We start from the raw sequence: 633 nt of genomic DNA, 5'->3' as shown, positions 1-633 counted from the left end.
CACCCCCGGCGCCCCGCCGGCCAATGGCGAGCCGGGACTCCAGCCGCGACACCCGCCTACCGAGCCGCATCGTCCAATGGGAGCGCGGAGAAAGGAGACAGCACCGCGTCCGCACCCACGGGGAGCCGAAGATGGAACGGGCTGCGGATGCGGGCAGAGGAGGGGTGAGAAGAGGGGCGGGGATATAAGTCTCACCCACGAAAAAAAATTAACTAATAGGCACTTGGAAGAGAGTTAATGGACAAGTCATGCCACCTATTAGGCTCAAGGAGAGGCTTGAGTGCAACGTAGAGGGGGTGGGATCTGCCTTGTTCCAGAGACCAATAGAGAACGCACCAAGCGTTGATTGACAGAGGTAGTCCTAACAGATGCGGCGTCGCTTCGGGGAGGCACGCCGTCCGATAGGGTGGAGCATAAGCCCCACCTTTTGCTCCCCAAGCCAGTAGGGTAGCGGACGAGGTTAGATTGGCAGGTAACCTCACCTGTCACACGCAGGGACATAGCAGAGTGGCGCCTGACAAGCCAATGGGATTCTGAAGAAGCCGCTCCCCATCGCTTTCTCCTCCCTTCGCCTAGTTAGAACGTTGAGCCCTATCCCGCCCCCTCGGAGGTGCAGCTGGACCTCTTATTGGC

General features: G+C 59.6%; 1 protein-coding gene across 1 annotated transcript in view; it reads right to left on the bottom strand.

The window, feature by feature from the left end:
- EVI5L (ecotropic viral integration site 5 like) overlaps window positions 1-146 on the bottom strand; it is a 58,281-nt gene extending 58,135 nt beyond the window's left edge. The window contains exon 1 of the mRNA XM_025192761.1: window positions 61-146. The gene's annotated coding sequence lies outside the window, so the exon portion shown is untranslated. The remainder of the gene's footprint in view (window positions 1-60) is intronic.
- Window positions 147-633: the final 487 nt, after the last annotated feature.

Source organism: Alligator sinensis, unplaced genomic scaffold (assembly GCF_000455745.1).
Source record: "Alligator sinensis unplaced genomic scaffold, ASM45574v1 scaffold1892_1, whole genome shotgun sequence".
Lineage (NCBI taxonomy): Eukaryota > Metazoa > Chordata > Crocodylia > Alligatoridae > Alligator > Alligator sinensis.
Note: the sequence above shows the minus strand (reverse complement) of the source record. Positions and strands in the feature narration are given on the sequence as shown.